Source organism: Pongo pygmaeus, chromosome 9 (genome assembly GCF_028885625.2).
Source record: "Pongo pygmaeus isolate AG05252 chromosome 9, NHGRI_mPonPyg2-v2.0_pri, whole genome shotgun sequence".
NCBI lineage: Eukaryota > Metazoa > Chordata > Mammalia > Primates > Hominidae > Pongo > Pongo pygmaeus.
Window position 1 is genome coordinate 79337442 of NC_072382.2, and position 20822 is coordinate 79358263.

The 20822-nt window shown below is 41.7% G+C and overlaps 1 protein-coding gene and 1 pseudogene across 4 annotated transcripts in view; one reads left to right on the forward strand and one right to left on the reverse strand.

Moving 5' to 3' along the window:
- Positions 1-20822, reverse strand: part of GAB2 (GRB2 associated binding protein 2) — a 206124-nt gene that overhangs the window by 168944 nt on the left and 16358 nt on the right. The window lies entirely within an intron of this gene.
- Positions 4179-5710, forward strand: LOC129007258 (zinc finger protein 75D-like; annotated as a pseudogene).

Consider the following 20822-nt stretch of genomic DNA (forward strand, 5'->3'; position numbering starts at 1 on the left):
AGAAATGTTGCACCATCAATACTCTTGATGGCATGCAGGGCAGTTATTATGTAGGCAAATACGGACAATGAATTAAAAAGTGATTCAAAGCTAGAATTGATTATGAAGTAGTTTTAGAAATTCTTTACCAATGTTTCATTTATGCTTTTCTTTTTTGTGTATGCAAGAGAATGATGGACTATAAATCCATGTCCGCATAAGTCTACAAGCACTCTTTCAATAAGGTATTTATCCCCCTGCTTAGTGGAATATAAAATAATTGTGAATGACATTGAAGGAGAACTCTTTTTTTTTTTTTTTGAGACAAAGTCTCACTCTGTTGCCAGGCTGAAATGCAGTGGCGTGATCTCAGCTCACTGCAACCTCTGCCACCCGGGTTCAAGTGATTCTGCCTCAGCCTCCCAAGTAGCTGGGACTACAGGCACGTGCCACCATGCCCAGCTAATTTTTGTATTTTTAGTAGAGACAGCGGTTTCACCACGTTGGCCAGGATGGTCTCGATCTCTTGACCGCGTGATCCGCCTGCCTCGGCCTCCCAAAGTGCTGGGATTACAGGAATGAGAACATTTCTAAGGCCTCATTTGAAAATTGGGATGACAAGGACTCCCTAATAGCTGCAGAATAAAATGCAAATAAAACACAGCATTCAAAGGCCTCTACAACATGGCCTAAATCTACATTTTCCACTCTTGTTTCCTATCACACTTCCAAGTCCACTACACACTGTGAAATTAAATAATTCAAACTGAAAGCTGCTGGAACTTTAAATTATTTGGAGCCTTGGGAGGAATGTGGCTATGCAGCCTGAGTCACATGTCATGCAGCTGCAACTTCTGCCCCCATTCCCCACCCCCAAACCCCCCACCCGGTAATTAAGACCAAATGGCGCCAGAGATAAGACCATCTCAGAACGTTGTCCCTCCTCATGGAGTAATCTTCCTTGGAATGTAGGAATCTGTTACCAGTCAAATCACTGTAACGTATGCACTGGTCTTGTATGGGAAATGTTGTAATCCTGTTAAAATTTCTGTGTCTCTCCCTATATAAGTGAAACCTTATCTTCTCTACTTTGAAACTCTGACCCCATTCATTTGGAGTCAGCGTCTCCAAGGTGGCCATACTCAAGCTTTGCACTCAAATAGACTCTACTTAATCGTATTTTCTGAATCTCACTATTTAAGGTTGACAATACCAAATTATACACATTGTTCCTCGAAGATCACCTGCTCCTTTTCACTTCTGTGCCTTTAAAGTTGTTTCTTCCACTGAAAATGTCCCATCTCCCATCCATCTCATTTACTAGAAGGTGGTCTTGAATAGCTTCTTTAATCTCTCAATTCCTCACTTTTCTTATCTTTGAAATGGGAATCTAACTTTAGGTTTGATTTGAGGATTTAATGAGCTAATACATATAAAGCACTTAACACGGACTCCAATTAACCTGTGGTCAAGCAGTATTATCTGTGTCTTGAGAGATGAGTCTCAAAAAAGTAGTGAACTGGCCAAGGGCACACAGCTTATTTAACAGCTAAGGCAGAATAAGAACTTAGACCTCCTCACTCCCAGTACAGTGCTGTTTTTAGATCAAAAAAATGGCTCTTCCTCCTCCCACCTGCTACAGCCAAATACTGCTAGACTGGTGAAAAAGGTTCTTCTTTTATTTCCCTAAAAGTCTGTTTCTCCCTCTTCCTCCTTTCCCTGTATCAGATGTCCTAAACATGTTACTAAAAACTAAAAGGTAAAGAGATAAAGGTTCCATGTTTGAGCACATTCGACCCTGTGTTACGCACATTAAATGAGTTTATCGTTTCAGAGCCTCCAACGTAGTTATGTACATATAGAGTCACCATGAAAAAGAAATATAGTATGGATTGTTTCTCAAATTATTTAATCAGAGAACCAGAGGTGGCTGTATCACACATGTGAGGTCAGGCCATTAAAACCTACACACTTAACTTCACAGTTCCTTGCTGCTTAAAGAATAAGAGCTCTAACTCCTTAGCATATAAGAATCTTCATAGCCTGGCCATGCTAATCCCACCACTTCTCATATAACAGCTCCATTCTCATCATTCCAGTGTGTCAGTAACAAGTTTCACAAGTTGTTCCCTTTGGCTACAAGACCTTTGTTCTCTTCTTCTAGCCCAAGTTTTACTGATCCCTCCAGACCTGGTTGATGGAACCAAGCCCTGGTTGATGGAAGAAGCCTTCTCTGAATATTCCCAATCAATTAGCTGTATCCTCCTCTGTGCTCTCATGGCACTTTGTTTATGTCAGAATTGCAGCATCTCAGTGGCTCTCAGTTACAGTTGATTGATTTCCTTCTACACTTGGCTCCTGAAGGCCAAGGACTGTATCATTTACATCCCCAGTGAGAGGCATCCTGCAGGCACTCAGTAAAAGCCTACAATTCCTTGGCCCCCTTCTGCTGGGGCAATATTCTAAAACAAAGCTTTCCTGGATTCTCAAAGACCTGAGGTATGCTTTTTATTCCTAGTGTAAATAACAATAGGGATACTTACACTTTAATGCCTAATAGACCCTCCAAGAAGAGCAGTTATGTAAGTCTCTGTGTATTGCATAGTACTGCACATAAAATTAAGTCACCACGCATGGAAAGCAATGCATTCCTTCCTTTTCAGTCAATTGTAATCATGAGACCCTTTAGACTTAACCACAATAAACCCTATTTTTCTAAACGTTCAAAAGACTGTCAAATATTGTTCCTCCAATTTTAGTAAAAGTCCCTGTAGATTTGAGAGCAGAAAACATTTATTTTATTTGTTACTAAAACAAGGAACTCGATTAAAAGTCAACAGTATGAGATGAAAACTAGAGATTTTGAGCAATGATTCTTTTACTCATGGTAAAGGTTTCTGGCCTCTCAGATTCCCTAGACTAACATTTCTCAGAAAACACATTTAGTCTATCCTTTGTCTGACTTTAGAAACAGTCTTCCAGCCAGGTGTGGTGGCTCACGCCTGTAATCCTGGCACTTTGGGAGGCTAAGGCGGGTGGATCACCTGAGGTCAGGAATTCAAGACGAGCCTGACCAACATGGCAAAACCTTGTCTCTACCAAAAAACACAAAATTAGCTGGTCATGGTGGCACATGCATGTAGTCCCAGCTACTTGGGAGGCCGAGGCAGGAGAATTGCTTGAACCTGGGAGGCAGAGGTTGCAGTAAGCTGAGATCGTGCCATTGCACTCCAGACTGGGCAACAAGAGCAAAACTCCGTCTCAAAAAAGAAAAAACGAAAATGAAATAATCTTCCAGAAAAGGCTGTAAGTCATGACTGGCAAGTAGGGAACACTACCATTTCCATGAAAAGTAGGCATAAGATAAAAAATTCATTAATTCAAACACTGAAACACAAGGAACGTCATAGCTACAACAATGCCTTTTTCTTTTTTTTTTAAGAAGTGGGGTCTCAGGCTCGTGTGGTGGCTCATGTGTGTAAACCTAATACTTTGGGAGGCGAAGTGGGCAAATCACTTGAGCCCAGGAGTTTGAGACCAGCCTGGGCAACATGGCAAAACCCTGTCTCTCCAAAAAAAAAAAAAAAAAAAAAAATTAGCCAGGTGTGGTGGTGTGTGCCTGTAATGCCAGCTACTCAAGAGGCTGAGGTGGGAGGATGGCTTCAGCCCAGAAGGCAGAGGTTGCAGTGAGCTGAGATCGTGCCCCTGCACTCCAGTCTGGGCAACAGAGCCAGACCCTGTCTCAATTAATTAAATGAATAGCCACAGACCTCGTCCCAGGAGTAGTGAGTCAGGGTAAGGTCTCTGGGAGGTGGAGGGATTGAATGGGAGAAATGATCTTCCAAGGCCCTTTCTAAGGCTCCCAAAATCTTGGAGCTTTACTTGCCAGGCATCACGGGCTTTCCTGACGTCGCTGGCTTTCCTGACATTGCTTTTCAGTGGTGCAGGAGCAGAGAGCTTTGCTGCCCAGAGCAGCAGCCAGGCGTGGCGACAGAGGCATAGTTGAGCAAAGGACGAGGAAAGGGGCCTCCAGGGAAGCCAGAGCTGACTGAAGTGTTCTTGGGAAGATCTATTCATTGATTTTGTACCAAACCTGCACCCTCATTTTGTACCAAAATGTACCAAACCTGATGTACCTCAAAGGTGGCACCAGATGGGTGTGAATGTCACACACAGGAGTAAAACTCTTCCTAGAGCAAATGATAATGAGAGAGCTGAAGGCAGATGCATGCTTGAACTCTCATATGGGGGCTATGTGGGAGACCAATAGGTCTGTGAAAGAGAACTCCAGTCAGAGTAAGAAATACAGCACACAAATAGAGAATCTTGGTCCTGGGAGTGCACGCAGGCACTTCCGGAGCTTCCATTATCATGAAGCAACTGAACCGCTTGAGGCTATCAACCAACTTCAGAAATTATGCCATCATTGGCTGAGGCCAGAGATCCACTCATAAAAGCACATTTTGGAAATGCTGGTACTAGAGCAGTTCCTGACCATTCTGCCCAAGGGGACCCAGCACTGGGTGCAGAAGCATCATCCACAGCATGTCAAACAGGCTCTGGTCCTGGTGGAATGCTTGCAGAGAGAACCTGGTGGAACAAAGAATGAGGTCACAGCCCATGAGCTGGGAGAGGAGGCAGTGCTCTTGGGAGGAACAACAGTGGCCCCAGGCTTCAAGTGGAAGGCAGCAGAGCTCGAACCAATGGGTCTGTTCTAGAAAGAATACTGGAATACATACAGGGTACTACAAGAACAGCTGGGCTGGAATACTCACAAAGAAACCCAGCCTGTATATGAAAGAGCTGTGCATGTTCAACAGATTTTAGCCCTTTCTGAGCACAAAAGCACCGAAGACTGGAAGATGGCATCTAAGCTCATCTGGCCTGAGTCCCAGAGTTTGTTGACATTTGAAGATATGGCTGCGTACTTTTCTGAGGAAGAATGGCAATTATTAGATCCTCTTGAGAAGACTGTCTACAATGATGTAATGCAGGCTATCTATGAGACTGCCATCTGTCTAGGGTTAAAGCTAAAAAATGACACTGGAAATGACTATCCTATAATATCTGTTTCTGCATCTGAAATACAAACAGCAGGATGCAAAGTATCAAAAAAGACCAGAATGAAAATTGCCCAGAAAACAAAGGGCAGGGAAAATCATAGTGATACACACAGGGTACAAAAATGGCATCAAGCTTTTCCAAGGAAGAAAAGAAACTTACAACTTGTAAACAAGAGCTTCCAAAACTTATGGATCTTCATGGGAAAGGCCACACAGGAGAGAAACCTTTTAAATGTCAGGACTGTGGGAAAATCTTCAGAGTTAGCTCTGATCTTACTAAGCACCAGAGAATTCACACTGAAGAGAAACTCTATAAATGTCAACAATGTGACAGGAGGTTTAGATGGAGTTCAGGTCTTAATAAGCACTTCATGACACATCAAGGAATAAACCCATATAGATGCTCATGGTGTGGGAAAAGCTTTAGTTATGACACAAATCTACAAACACACCAAAGAATTCACACAGGAGAGAAGCCCTTTAAATGTCATGAATGTGAGAAAATATTCATTCACAAATCCCACCTTATTAAATACCAGATAACTCACACAGGTGAGCAGCCTTATACTTGTAGCATATGCAGGAGAAACTTTAGTAGGCAGTTGAGCCTTCTTAGACACCAGAAACTCCACAGAAGACGGGAAGTGTGTCCAATGTCTCCAAATTGAGGAAAGTTACCATGTAGAGCTTGATTTTAGATGTGATGAAAGAATACAAAATTATGAGGCACCCAGTGATAGGAATCTGTCATCAATAGAACATTTGGGAGGGGTACATGTTATGCTTCACAAAAGTTATCTAACCTGTCTTATTCAGCATTGCATCTTTCGTGCCTAGCACAAGACTGATACATAATTAGTATTTTATTAATAAAAAAATGAAAGTGTAGCTATGAGATATCTTTACCTATCTATCTATATGTATGTATCTGGTTATTCAAAGCTTCCCCATCCCCAGTCAGTGCCTGAGATATATGATGGTCAAGACTCTTAGACTCATTCTTTATTCTTTGTCAGGAGAGATGGAAAGTAAGAGTACCTGGGCCCTCTCAAGGGAGTTCAGAAAGAATTACTAAGTTAGGGACAGTTTCAATAGCTATCATTCTATCTACGTGAACAATCCAACCCAGGACTCAGGGAACTTTATAACAGAAAGGGGATTCAGTGTTTGCCCTGGGAGAAGTGCCCCCTTCTAGTTGCTTCTTTCCTGAGTACCCACTACCACAGTGTCTTCTGTCAAGGAATTACAAGTAGCAAGGGAAGGTCTGGCTACAAGGACAGACCTAGGGACCTTGCAAGCACTTGATATCTCTTCTCTTGCTGACTCTGTCAACACAGACATACAAAATGGAATGATGGAGGCAGTCTTGGCCCTCATCCAGGTATCTGTTTCTTTGTAGAAAGTACACATAAGTAATGAAGGTCTTTTTCTGACTTTCATTATGTGCACTGGATGGAGGCTTTCAAACCGGTGCCACACTGCTGCAAGGCCTAAAGGGAAGCCTGTCCTTATGGCTGATCAGCTACAACCCTATATGCCTGAATACTTTGCAAGAAGGCCTGGAGGTTTTGCAAAACTGATTTATTGAGAATGGCAAGGAGGGCCCTGTGACCTCTTAGCCTTGGTGCACAGCTAATACCAGGAGGGAACATCCTGAAGTGTCAAAGCAAAGTAAGGCATGTGGCTTAGAGTAATGACCCCAGTCAGGGCCAGGCAAGATGGAAATTGTTTACTCATGTTATTGGTTTTCCTGTCTTCCCTACTCAACAATTTAGATTCCGTGTGAGCCCCCACAATGGAATATCTTCTTTTTCTTTTCTTTCTTTTTAAAACTCTTCTTTTCCTCACACCGTATGACCTCTGAGGCTCCAACTACTCCTTATCTGGCATGCTTCCCACATGATCCCTTGGGCTGTCATCTTCTCTAGATGTACCAGCATTGGTCAAGGTTTTCAGACACTTTCTGAAATATGCATTTCTAAAGTGTAGGGTACAATGTTCTTGCTCTTCACTGCTAACAAGCTAAACTGACCATCACGTTATCAAGTTCTCATCAAGTTTGTATTACCAAAATCTTTACCAATGGGTCAGAATTAAGTCCACAGTAACAGTGGTCTCTCAGTGGGTTGAGAAACAAAGTTGTTAACACGATAGAAAAGGATGTGTAGAACTGCTTAATCATTACACAACCAAATAGTTGAAATCTGCCATCACTCACATATCCTGCTACTGTCAGACTGTACAGAGTTAGCAAGAAAAATCCACAAATAAATGGCAGAAGGGAATCACAATGGACTAAGGAGCTTTACTCACAATCTGCCAACTACCCCATGTAGAAAGTGAGGCTCAGAGAGATTAGATGACTTATCCAAAGCTATATTCCTATTAAATAGTAGAGCCAGGATTCAAATTCAGTTTACTTTATATAGAGAAACCAACCAGGCACTAGACGAAGACTGCTTGGGGTCAAAATGTGGTTCTTTTATTTTCTAATGGAGACATCTTTTGCAATTTTCCTAAATACTCTGCTCTTTAGTTTCTTATCCACAAAATGGAGAAAATAAAAGTGAAGATTAACTAATACATAAGGAATGCACAGGACAGTACTCTATATAGTAAGTGCTCAATATATATATAATATGCATAATAAATTATGACTCTGTAATTTTTTTTTTTTTTTGAGACACAGTCCAGGCTGGAGTGCAGTGGCACGATCTTGGCCCACTGCAATCTCTGTTTCCTGGGTTCAAGCGATTCTTGTGCCTCGGCCTTCCAAGTAGCTGGGACTATAGGCATGCACCACCACACCCAGCTAATTTTTCTAATTTTTAGTAGAGATGGGGTTTTTTGCCTCGTTGGCCAGACTGGTCCTGAAGTCCTGACTTTAAGAGATCCAGCTGCCTCAGCCTCCCAACGTGCTAAGATCACAAGCATGAGCCACTGTGCCTGGCCTCCACATTGTTTTTTTGAGACAGGGTCTTGCTCTGTTGTCTAGGGTGGAGTGCAGTGGCATGATCACAGGTCACTGCAGCCTCAACTTCCTGGGCTTGGGCAATCCTCCTACCTCAGCCTCCTGAGTAGCTGGGACTACAGGGATGTGCCACCACATCCAGCTATTTTTAAGAATTTTTTGTAGAGACAGTGTCTTGCTATGTTGTTTAGGCTGATCTCGAACTCGTGGGCTCAAGTGATCCTCCTACCTCAGCCTCCCAAAAAGCTGGGATTATAGGTGTGAGCCACTGTGCCTAGCATCATATTGTTTATAGATGGGGCTCACAATATAGTCCCAGAACATAATTTCTCTTATCTTTATCCAAATGTTCTCTACCAACCTTCTGCCCTCAGAGCTATGGATATCCTTAGAGAACATAACTTCAAAATAAGCAAATGCAATGATTCTATTCCCACCATCAGTCCTGCTTATTTTTGTTTTGTTAAAAAGAGAGAGACAGAGACTGAGAACTAGAGCGAGAAAGAAAGTTAACCCTCACCTTACCTTAAATCATACTTCTTTGGGTAGAAACAGAAGAATGAGAAACTCCACCTAACAGAGAAATGAACTAGGGATGTATTGGTCAGAAAAGATCTTTCTCCTAGAAATCTACCTGAAAAGTCTAAGAATGTCAATAGAATTCAAACTGATATTTAATGAGTACATATTAAACATTTACTCAACAGGTGGTAAAATTAGCACAAGACCTAGTCTTTGCTCCCAAGGTCCTCCTAAGCTAGCAGAGGAGAGGTATTCATGCTCCTAGTTTCTTGGCAGAATGTATTAAGTACCAAGATAGAGTCTCAATCAACATGTTCTGAGATCAGAACAGGAAAAATGACATTTTACTTTGGGAGAAACATCTGAGATTGACATGAAGAACAACTCCATGTCCTTTTCTACCTTTTCTTTTAGAGAATGACAGAAAAGCATGTGGTTTTCCTTTTTTTTTTTTTTTTGAGATGGAGTTTTGCATGTTGCCCAGGCTGGAGTGCAATGGTGCAATCTCGGCTCACTGCACCCTCCGCCTCTCGGGTTGAAGTGATTCTTTTGCCTCAGCCTCCAAAGTAGCTGGGATTACAGGCATGTGCCACCACACCCAGCTAATTTTTTGTATTTTTAATAGAGACAGGGTTTCTCCATGTTGGTCAGACTGGTTTCGAACCCCCTACCTCAGGTGATCCACCCGCCTCGGCTTCCCAAAGTGCTGGATTACAGGTGTGAGCCACCACACCTGGCCGTGTTTTTCTTTTCAGGTAAGAATGTTCTGACAATACTGGTGATGGCCGTACAACTGCATAAATACACTGAAAACACTGAATATGTACACTTTTAAATGGTGACTTTTATGGTATGTGAATTACATCTCAACAAAGCTGTTATTTTAAAAACAGAATTGAGACACCATAAAGTTGAAGCCCCTTTTACCACCCCTGCCAGTCAAATCCCCACAAGCTACCAATATCATCAGTTTACTATCATTCTTTGTTATACCTTTATTTCTCACAATGCCTAGCTGAAGTTCTTGCACACAGCAGGAATTCTGGGCATTTGTTGCATAATAATTTTGTACATGCATAAGATAATACTTTGTTCTTTTCAGCATAATAGAGATCCTTTTGTATCTACCACCACATAAATTCAGTAGTTCAGGACCAGGCAGCTTTAGAATACAGTTTATGTTAACACCACACACGCCACGTGCAGTAACAAAAGAGAATAGTACTCACTGGCTCAAAGCTCACCCAATCACAAATTCAGTTAACAAAAAACCTTGATATGGAAGTTCATGAAAATAAGGAGATACTTTGCATCTGTTCCCTTGGTTTACAAAGGGTTTGAAATAAATGAAACCAGGCTTGGTGAGGCTATTGCTTTATAGCCCACAACAGCAAGCTGTCAACAAAGGATTTCTCACTAGGTCAACCCAACTTATATAGAGGCCTTAAACAGTCTCATAAAAATAATTGTTCCTTTGGGAAGCCAAGGCAGAAGGATCACTTGAGCCTAGGAGTTTGAGACCAGCCTGAGAAACATAGTGAGATCCCATATCTACAAAAAAGAAAATAAAAATTAGCTGGGTATGGTGGCAGGTGCCTGTAATCCTAGCTACTCAGGAGGCTGACGCACAAGAATCACTTGAACCAGGGAGGCAGAGGTTGCAGCGAGTCAAGATGGTGCCACTGCACTCCAGCATATATATATAAAGAAATTGCTAAGAGACTGGTGGACCTATAGAGGCCTATGGTTGGAACAAGGAGTTCTCAGTGTATAGAGACTTTGAGACAGATGACCAATACCACGATCTCCTCCAATAATGGGTTCGTGCACATCACTCCGAAAGACAGAATGAGTCTCAACAGGTGACTCAGGAATACATCAGAAATTAGACACTGAAGTAGAAAATTCCACACAGATACCAATGTAGATATCCTCTTCTCTCTCACACAAATAGATAGTAAGCATTACATAATCAGTGATATGTATTAAACATCAACGGTTTGCCAGACACTGTTCTAGATTGACGAGGATCTGGAGATCAATAATGCAGATGAAATCCCTGCCTTGACCAAGTAAGATTTCCAGCAGAAATAGGGCAGTGGGTGGTACTCTGAAAGAGGAAGTATTTACTCAAAGAGCCCTGATTAGGAAGCTGACCTTTGAAAAGATTCAAAGGAGACTTTATCCTGAAAAATAAATGTTATTGTGGCAGTTTTAAAGAATGGCCAGCCTGGGCAAAACAGTGCAACACCATCTCTACAAAAAACAGAAAAATTAGCTGGATGTGGTGCCATGCACCTGTGGTCCCAGCTGTCCGGGAGGCTGAGTTGGGAGGATCACTTGAGCCCGGGAGGTTGAGGCTGCAATGAGACGAGATCATACCACTGCACAACAGCCTCGGTGACACTGAGACCCTGTCTCTAAATTAAAAAATAAATAAATAAAATAAAAATTAAAATGCCACAAATTCTTTGATACTCCATCTACCAAGAGGTTAAGAGTCTATGTTCCCTTTCCATGAATCTGAGTGGACTTGTGACTCCTTCAATCAATAAAGTATGGCCAAAGTAACACTATGTGACTTCTAAGGCTAGGTCACTAAAAAAGGCCATGACATCTTCATCTTGGCCACTAAGACATTCACTCTTGGAGCCCTTAAGCACCATGTAAGCAGTCTGATTGCTTAGAGATTGCCATGAGAGGAAGCCTGGGCTCCATGTAAAGGCCACTGGTAGGTGCTCTCGTCAACAACTGCAGCTGAGCAGAGCCTTTGAGTCATCCCAGCCCTGGTGACAGGTATGTAAGTGATGCTTTCGGAGGATTCCAGTTCCTAGCAGTCAAGTCACTCTGAGCCATTCAAGCCTTCCCAGTTGGGGCCCCAGATATTGGGGAGCAGAAACAAGTTCCTGCCATGCCCTCTCTGAATTCCTGACCCACAGAATCTGTGAGTAAAATAAAATGGTTACCTTATGCCATTAAGTTTTGGGCATGCTTTAATCATGACCGAAGATGTATCGTGAAGCCAAAGAAACTGGAACAACGATGGGAACTGACAGAGAAGCAGACAGCTATAGAAAATATGAAAACTGGCTGGGTGTGGTAGCTCATGCTTGTAATTTCAGCACTTTAGGAGGCTGAGGTGGGCGGATCATGAAGTCAGGAGTGTGAGACCAGCCTGGCTAACATGGTGAAACCCCGTCTCCACTAAAAATACAAAAAATTAGCTGAGCGTGGTGGCGTGCACCTGTAATTCCATCTACTCAGGAAGCTGAGGTAGAAGAATTGCTTGAACCCAGGAGGCAGAGGTTGCAGTGAGCTGAGATTCTGCCACTGCACCATAGCCTGGGCGACAGAGCGAGACTCCCTTCTCAAAAAAAAAAAAAGAAGAAGAAAACTGCATTTTCTTTGCCTAAGCCTAGCTGGAAATAAACCACTGTCCCATCAGAAGGGACTAAATAAACTGTAACTCTTTTGATTGTTATCTATTTTATCTACAGATGCTATAATAGAAAACGTTTCAGTTGTTAGGAATAATCAGTGCAGTCGAAAAGGAATATGGGTAAGGCACTACTCTGCTTGGTTTTTCAGGATGGGGCTAACATTCCTATGATGCCATTCCAAGTTGTCCATGAACCAATTTTTGCCTCTTTCTCTTGGTGCAAGTACATAATAGGTATTCAGTAACTTTGTAGAATGACTGATAGAGTCTAAGGAGGCAGGGGAGAGAGAAGATACTCTGGACAAAGCAGAGACCACGGTGGGCAAAGGTAATGAAGATGGGGGTACTGGGGAGAACAGAGAGACTCACTTGAACCTTGTTCTTCATCCCTCTCCATCCACACACCTTACCTCGACATTCAAGAGCTCACATCTTTAGGCCTTTAAACTGTTCTCATTATTTGAAATGTTACTTTTCCATCTGTAGATGAACTCCTGTTCATTCTTCACATCCCAGCTCAATTATAATTTTCTCTGCAGCCTCTGACAATGCCCCACTCCAAGTGGAATTAATCACCCTATTCTACTTTCTTGCAACACTTTCCACCGTCTTATCTCTTGCTTCTGTACCTATGTGCCAAACACCAGGTTAGAAAAGAAAGATGACTATCCTTGAGAAGTCCCATAATTAAGAGAAGAGACTAAAAACACAGTCACGCTGCAACATCATAGGAGCTGCAGAGAGGCAGGATGTTGAGGGAAGATAAATCTCCTTCAGGAGGATATCAGGAAGTATCACAAACCATGTGACATTTGAGGCAGGCCTTGAAACTGAGTAAAGATCAAAGGGCTGCCTGGGGGAAATCTATGGAATCACAACTGCAAAAGTCTCAAAAAGGAGCTGCCGAGTTAACAGGAACAACAGGTCAGGTCAATCTTTTCCCTCCCTACTGCTGGAGATTCCCCGCTCTCGTTATTCCAAGTTCCCTTATTACAATGCCTGAAGTCACACAGTTTTCCCAATTACACGAATAAAGTGTATCAAAAAGCACCTTGCATTTGAACAAACAAGTCATTTAAAATATGAGCCAATAATACATGAAAATATATTCAAACTCAGTAGCAATCAAAGAAATCCAAATCAAAACAACTATTTTTTCACCTATCAAATTATCAAGTATTAAAAAATTAAAATGTCTAATATCAAAGAAGAATCAGGGAAGCCAAAACTATCCTTTCTGAGAGCCAATTTGGTATGATGCAACAAAAGCCTTACAAATAAATATACCCTTTGAATCAGACGCTCTTTTGTAGAAATTCATCCCAAGGATAAAAGTCTTTGCTCTAAAGATCATCACAGCATTATCTATTATAAAATAGCGGAAAATAGTTAAGGACTAAAATATCCAAGAACGGAAGAATAAAATAAACTTGGCACTGCAATAATTTTAACAGTTACCATTTATTTATAGAGTGTTTACAATGTGCCTGGCATTATCATATCTAATACCACAGAAATCCATAAGGTAGTTATATAAGAGAATGTTGAATGGGACTTTTTCAGTTGCCCCACAATTGGTAAATAGAACTCACAACTAAAGACAGAGAGGAGGTGAGTTCCCCACAAGGTAAAGACAGCAGTCAATAACTGGTGCCAGGCTAATTAAAGAATTTATTAAGAAGTCATACTATGGACCAGGCATGGTAGCTCACGCCTGTAATCCCAGCACTTTGGGAGGCCGAGGCAGGCAGATCATGATGTCAAGAGATCAAGACCATCCTGGCCAACATGGTGAAACCCCATGTCTACTAAAAATATAAAAAATTTGCTGGGCGTGGTGGCACGCACTTCTAGTCCCAGCTACTTGGGAGGCTGAGGCAGAAGAATGGCGTGAACCCAGGAGGCGGAGGTTGCAGTGAGCCGAGATTGCGCCACTGCATTCCGGCCTGGGTGACAGAGCAAGACTCCATCTCAAAAAAAACACCAAAAAACAAAAAAGAAGCTATAACTGTGAGATCTTCTACCCCAACCATGTGCTCCTGCATTGTCCCTCTCCCTCCACAGTCCACAAAAGAAGAGCAGAGATAAGAGGGGAAATCTTGGATTCCTTGACCTACTATAATGTGCTGTATTTTGGGGTGGTCCTCTCCCTACCCCACGGTGGGCTCCAAGATCATCAGTTACAGAGACTAGGGGTACCAAAAAAGAAAAAAGAAAAGAAAAGGTTTGGGGTAATAACTTTTAAAAAGTGTAATGTCTTGTGAATATCTGATCAGGCAGTCGACTTACAGATTTGGCCTGCACCAATCTGGACAGAGGAAGGAGAAACTGAGCAAGAAGCAGCAGCACTGCTGTTACCCCACTGTTTGGCACAGATATGTCCATAGAAATTGCTGGTCTTAAGCCCTCTTGCCAGTTCCCCACTCAAAAGGGCTGCCCAATAAGCAAGTGGACCAGGGCCAGGTGGTACCAGAGGAGAGTGAGGATGTCCTGAAAGAGATGAAAGGAACTAAATACCAGTTTCTTCTCCAGGTCTGGAGATCATGCAGTGAGGAAGCCCACCCTCCAAAGAACTCACAACAACGGGGAGTGGACCCACAGATAGTGCTAGACAGGCAACCTGAAAATGCCATCTAAGAGGACTCAAGAGCAGCCAGTTAAGAGACTCGTATCCTTGTTCCTCACCCTCTTGCTCATTTTACACATTGGGCAACTGGGCATTGGAATGACTGGAGACCAGAAGGGCCAGGGAAGAAATATCAGAGAGAGACTGTATCTCCTCCCACCCCTACACTCTCCAAGGTGAAGAATGGGGAAGAGGAGTAGAAAAAATAAACCAGGCCAGGCACGGCGGCTCACGCCTGTAATCCCAGCACTTTGGGAGGCCGAGGCGGGCAGATCACATCAGGTCAGAAGTTCAAGACCATCCTGGCCAACACGGTGAAACCGTGTCTGTACTAAAAGTACAAAAATTAGCTGTGCGTGGTGGCACATGCCTGTAATCACAGCTACATAGAAGGCTGAGGCAGGGGAATCACTTGAACCCAGGGGGCAGAGGTTGCAGTGAGCTGAGATCATGCCACTGCACTCCAGCCCGGGCAACAGCAAGTCTCCATCTCAAAAGCAAACAAACCAAGTCTACCTTTTCCCACTTCATATCCCAATAGCCACAAGCCTGATTAGAGTAACAGAAGTAAACCTTTCAATCAGATATACTGAACTTTTCAAATGGTCAACTTTCAGTAACCCAGTGTGACCAAGAGGTTGTGAACTCTGCTTAAGGTATCATCTGTCCTTGAGAGGAGAAGGGAGATTTGGACAGAGCAGTTGGGAGTTCTGACTGGAGAAAAACACAATCGTTCATGTTCGCACCCCTCTAAGCGAAAACTATTCAATTAACAGGCTAAGGGTGCCATTATCTCTATTTTACAGACTAGGAGATTAAAGCTGAGAAAGATTAAGAAACTTGCCCACATCCACAAAGCATATGGGAGGTTTAGTTTGGATTCCAACCCAGGACTAACCTCAGAGCTCATGCTTTTTATGATTACATGAGGATTTTTCAAAATAGCATCCAACATATCCTCAGGGATCTGCAAAGCCAGTACACATTTCTTTTTTCAATCTTGAGTTTTCAACTCAAGCATGATCTTTTAAAAAATATAAGCATAGTCTCGACTATCCGAATCATCTTGCAGGTGAATGCTATTCCTTGATTGCCAAGGAATCTTGGCAAGATTCCTTGATCTGTAAGATTTGCATTTAAAATCTTACAGATATCAAGTAGTAAATTCCTGAATTTTCATATACTAATGACTAATCAGAAAGGACAGAGGTGACAGCTTATAAATAACGTGGTCATACCAATTAAAAGCCAATGCCTTGCTACACAAAGCAAAGTTTCACCGTAGTTCAAACAAAGAAATGTGGTAGGAAAAAAGTATGGGACACAGGACAGACAGGCGTCAAAGAAGTGCCATATTCACATCTGAATCACCAATTTAGTTTCAGCAAAATATCTACTGTTGTTAACGTGAATTATATGGATTCTGAAGTTTTAAATTGAATTTGTAAATTTGTTTTCATCTATAATTGTAGGAGAGCTATAAGAACATGTTTACACCCACAGTTTTTGTTTATACAAATTTTGGTAAAGTAATAATTAAAATAATTTAATTCAACAACAAGAACCAGTAAAAATATATGTTTAAAGTGTCCTTATTACACATGCTTGAGAAGCTCTGTGGCCATTAAAACCTATGTTGTAGATGACTATTTTGTGATGCGGAAATATTTTCTTTCTTTTTTTTTTTTTTTTTTGAGGCGGAGTTTCACTCTTATTGTCCACGCTGGAGTGCTCTCAGGTGACCGCAACCTCCGCCTCCCAGGTTCAAGTGATTCTCCTGCCTCAGCCACCCGAGTAGCGGGGATTTACAGGCATGTGCCACTGTGCCCGGCTAATCTTGTATTTTTAGTAGAGATGGGACTTCTCTGCGTTGGTCAGGCTGCTCTCCAACTCCTGACCTCAGGTGATCCACCCACCTCAGCCTCCCAAAGTGCTGAGATCACAGGCATGAGCCACTGCGCCCGGCCAGGAAAATATTTTCAATATATTAACTTAAAGCACACAAAGGGTGAAACAGCCTCACCCTTATTTTGTAAAATATACATAGCACATATAAATACAGGAAAAAGAGACTAGGAAATACTCTAAAATATTAATGTTTAGGCTTGACAGGAGTACTACAAGTGCTATTTATTAATATTATTTTTGTGATGTGTGTTTATAATTACTTTATTGTGAATAAAACAAGTATTAACAAAAAAATTCCATTTTTAATAGCATATATTATGAAAGTTCCCAAAACCTGTTGCAAAACAAACAAAAAAACCCCAAAACCAAATCACATTTTCAATTCAATTCCAGTTCAAACTCTTTTTTCACCAAGGCAATATAACCAATCCTGAGTAATATTTGTTCAAAACTTAAAAGCATATAAAGCACTAATGAACCAATAACTTACTGTGCTTTAGGTACCAAGGCTACAAGAACATGAACAAAGGGCATGGTGCATTGGAAAAGCTACCATTTTAGGGGAAGCACAGCGTAAACCAATAGTTACTGAGTGGAACTAAGGCCTGACAGTGACACAGGTGAGCTGGAGGAAGGAGCTTCATAATTCATTCTGATGAGGTGGATGGTGCAGGAAAGGCTGCCACAAGGTGGCAAGTGAAATTAGTCCTAAGAATGTATGAGGAAATGAGGGCACAGAGGTGAAATGGCAGATTACCCACAAGTAAAATCTAAACATAGGTCTTCTGACACTAACCTCACTGACCACACTAGACCAATCTCTTCCAGACTCCTATGGCACTGGTCTTTGTCATTTGTGTAGTATGTACTGCCTGGCAGTACATTCTACATTCTACATTCAAGCTGCTTCCCCAACAAGACTATAAACTTTGAAGGGAATACTATGTACACTGTAGATACTTATGTACACTGTAGATACTTACTATCTGTTAATGACAGTATCTTCAAGTGGACCTCTAACGGGTTTTCGCCTCAATAAGTTATAGTCTCTGTTGGTATCCAAAAAAGTAAATCCAGGCACAGTGGTGCACCTACAGTCCCAGCTATTCAGGAGGCTAAGTGAGAGGAGCACTTGAGCTCAGGAGTTTGAGGCTGTAGTGTGCTATGGTCATGCCTGTGAATAGCTACACACACACACACACACACACACACACACACACACACACCCCTGGCCTATACTCAATGTTTTCCTGTAGGAAATTATATGAAAAGATCAAAGCAACAAACTCATTTCAACAATCCTCATGATATTATATGTAAAACTTAGCACTTTCCCCTGCTCTTGCAAGTCAGCAGAACTCCAATTGGCATGTTCTTCCAATGCACGCTAAGGAAAGACACACTGTCTACCCGAGAAAATCTTCCAAGTGAACTGTGGTAATAGTTAATGACACCTAAATGTTATGGCTCATGAACATGGGTGAAACTCTCAGACATGCCACCTATATGACACAACAGGCCTGCACTGTATACGACAGTGAATAACTGGAAGTAACAAATGTTTAACTGGGGGAATGTGCACACAGGTGTGGTACATTCACTTACGTGACATTTTTAAGACTTACGTACATGTCTAGTATTTGCTTTAAATATTCCAGCAAAGAAACAGAAAAACAGATAGATGAAATGTGATGAAATCTTGATAAGATTTGAAACTGTGTGCATCAGTACGCACACAATTCAGTATGACTGAAATTTTTCATAATTAAAAATTGGAAAAAATACTATGTAGATATAAGTGAAAAAATTCACAATGTTATAATAAAAAATAAAGTGATAACTGATGTTGGTTATAACCATGTAAAAAATGCATGTGTCGCCAAAATAACAGCAATAACAATTAGCACCCTTAGTGCCCATCATGGATTTTGGCATACCACTTTTACTAAAAGAAACCAGGACTCTGAGGAAATGGCTAGCTAATTCCAGGTCTGGGTCAGAAAATGTGCAAGACAAACTTGGAACATCTTGTCATACCAGAGAACAAAGAAATTATCAAAGATTAGTAGGGTCATGTCAAAAGGATCCAGAAATCAACTCGAATAAGCTCCTGCTGGTTAAAGACAGGACAATCTGACTTTCAATAAGGGTAACAACTCTAACAGATTCAAATGCATGGAATATGTTTAAACATGTGAGCTTATAATGATACTAAAAAATACCCTAATTGATCACTTTGAAGGATCCTAAGGAACTCACTCACTACTCTGACAACAAGTAAATAAATAAGAAGCCAGCATAAAAATGGGTAGAGGGGTAATTAGTTGTAAAGAATATCAGCGACTTCTGAAAGTACCTTGATGATAGCTGCTGCCTAACAAGCGGCATCAAGCCTGCACCAAGCTGCTTACAGTCTCAAGTAAAGGGCTCATAATCTAGCAAAGGGAGACTGATAGCCCAGTGTGAGAATGGCGAATTAGAGATGAAAAAAGTGTCACGGAAGCAAGCCCAGAAGGCGGCTCACTTTGGAGGATCCTGCAGGGTAGGCAATCTGAGCTGAGCTTTGAAGGGTTACCACTTACTGAGAAGTTTTTGCATTTTAAACCATTCTCAAACATTGGCCCCAGGATCTCACATATTGATCTTTACATCCCCCAGCACACACCTATTTCCCAGGGACTGGCCAAAGTCATAGCTTCAGACAAATCCCTGTGTGGTTTAATTTCCCTTCCATGAGACTGGCAGATCCTTGAGCTGTTCCTTTCAGGAAAAATTAACTCCCTAAAATTTGATGTGCTACCCAGCTTGAGAATTTCAGTTATGTTCTGACATTGTACATTCCAGGTATGGCTCAAATTTGAAAGGGATGTGAAGGCACCCATGCTAATGTTCAGAGTTCCTATGAATGGGTTAATAAATATAAGTCAACATCATCCCTATGCCACCTCCTCCAGTACTTAATACTCTGGACTAGACACTGTGCTAAGAATTTTTTCACATGTTATTCTGATAAATTTGCAAACCCAGTGAAGTAAGAAGCATTAGTCTAATTTTACAGACAGAGAAGTGGCCTCAGTGAATTAAAAGAATTAAGTCATTTGCTTAATGACCCTAAGGCCTTTGAAATACTGAGAGGTTTTCTGAACATAAACATTGTCAATATACACGGACATTTCACACTGAAGAAGTGGCCATCTGAGAGGGAAAGGCTCACTGAGTTAGTGATGCTCTTTATCAGTAAATGTCATCCTATCATCTAAGGCATTTACTGGGAATTATAAAATATTCCTCCAGCTCTCAACTTTCAAAACTTCCTGCTTTCTGCTACAGATTCCTCCACTCTGGATGGAATTTTACGGGCCTCACACCCCATGTGCACCACCTCTTTCTCATTTTGAACACCATATTCCTTCTCAGGCCCTTATCTCTTGAGTCCAACTCACATGTCCACCTCCTATTCCAGGAAGCCCCTCCAACTTCTTCCACACCAAGAGCATTTGCCTTCACGCAACTTGGTGCCTGGATAACTCCATATAAGGGCATCATTCTGTTTCACGTGTAGACTTCTAGTCTTTCTAGTCTGCAAATGCCTTGAAGGCAGGGCTGAGTACTGATTTATTACCTTGGGAAGGGAAAGGATACAGTATATGCTCTATAAACACCTGTCAAAATTAATTTGGATGTAGACAACAGCCTGCTCAGGAACCTGTATTTCTCAGCATTTCTTATAAGCTTGAAGTTACTATATCCCATTGTCCCTTTCTACCTAGAGATAAAAAGCAACATCAAAGTTGTTTCATTAAGGCCAGGCGCAGTGGCTCATGTCTGTAATACCAGCACTTTGGGAGGCTGAAGCAGGTAGATCACTTGAGGTCAGGAGTTTGAGACCAGCCTGGTCAACAGAGCAAAACCCCATCTCTATTGAAAATACAAAAAAATTAGCCAGGCATAGTGGTGCAGCCTGTAATCCCAGCTTCTCTGGAGGCTAAGGCACAAGAATTGCTGAAGCCTAGGAGGCAGAGACTGCAGTGAGCCAAGACTGTGCCACTGCACTCCAGCCTGAGTGACAGAGTAAGACTGTCTCAAAAAAAAAAAAAAGGTTATTTCATTAAGCGAAGCAGCAAGGCATGTCTTCCAGCTCTGTGCAACTTCATTGCCTCAGGTCCTTACATGTCACTGAGAGAATATTCCATAATCATTCATGATTGTGGAGATTCCATCCTGTCTTTTCTCTTGGGTTAGAAATATGAGCAAGACCAATTACTAACCTTTACCAAGTGAGGTTTAAAAAAAAAACCGTCATAAAATGTACAG